The sequence below is a fragment of the Myotis lucifugus genome, unplaced genomic scaffold (assembly GCF_000147115.1).
Source record: "Myotis lucifugus unplaced genomic scaffold, Myoluc2.0 scaffold_555, whole genome shotgun sequence".
NCBI lineage: Eukaryota > Metazoa > Chordata > Mammalia > Chiroptera > Vespertilionidae > Myotis > Myotis lucifugus.
In genome coordinates this window covers 538,201-539,258 of record NW_005871603.1, presented here as the reverse complement: position 1 = coordinate 539,258, position 1,058 = coordinate 538,201, and positions in this window count along the sequence as shown.

The following is a 1,058-nucleotide window of genomic DNA, read 5'->3' as shown; positions in this document are numbered from 1 at the left end:
GCCTGGCCCGCCCCCCGTCGGCCCCGCCCTCGAGGTCCTGGACGCGAACTGACGCGAGGCCCCAGGGAGCCGGCTGTCGCCCGGCCGTCCTGGCGCCCTGCGGAGCGGAGCACCAAGGCCGCGAGGCCGGCGAGGGGTGGGTATCTTTCCGCGCCCCCCCGCGAGCCGGGGCCCCTCAGAGAGCACGACCCGGCAGGGGCAGGTGAGGCACAGCCACTGGCGGCGGCGGCTACCTCGGGTGGCTCCGGAGGGACCTTCACGCCAGGATGTGCGGGGCCAGGGATCCAGCCTAGAGCGGGCCGCCCACCCCTCCTGAGCCCCGGCTGCCGGGCCGCCCACCCCGCCTCACCGGCGTCGGGCAGAACCTCCCCTCTCCCCGCCCCAGCAGAGAAGCCCCGCGGTTGGAACAGGCCGCCGAGCTCCAGCAAAGTCGCTGTTTTGTCCATAGGGACAGTTGAAGACATCCCCAGTGACACCTAGTCCCCGTCTGAACCAATGAGCGTTCATGTCACAACGTCTCGGTTCCTGGGTATTGACTGCAAACAAAAAGGATTGGGAGGTAGGGGTGCGACTCAGTCCCCGCAGCCCCGTGCAAGTCCGCCGGTGCGAGGGAGAGGAAGGAGGAGGCGGGCCGTGAGCAGAGGCTTGGGAGTAGGGGGGCTTTTCCATCCTCCCGGGCCTGAGCGCCTCCTGCAGGATTCCCGTCTCCGGTGATGTGGGGGAGGGGAGTTTGGGCTAGAGGGCCTACTGGCCGAGTTTCTTTGGGTCCTACAAGGCAAAGAGAAGTTTTTTGAATAATTATGAAAAGGAGTAATATGCAGGTGTGAACTGAAAGCTGCCCTGAGGCGGCGAGCAGCTGGAGCGCAGGAGCGAGTGCCTCCCACACAGAGGGCGTGTCCACTTCGTGAAGCTGACGGCCTAAGGGGGGGGGGGGGGGCCTGGCCGAGGGGGCGCACGGGCTGTCTGATAAGCCCTCACCCGCCAGCGTTGTTGAGATGCCTTTGCTGGACATGAGTCAAGATCATGCTGGGTTGTGTTGTCTTCAAAGTACAGCACTA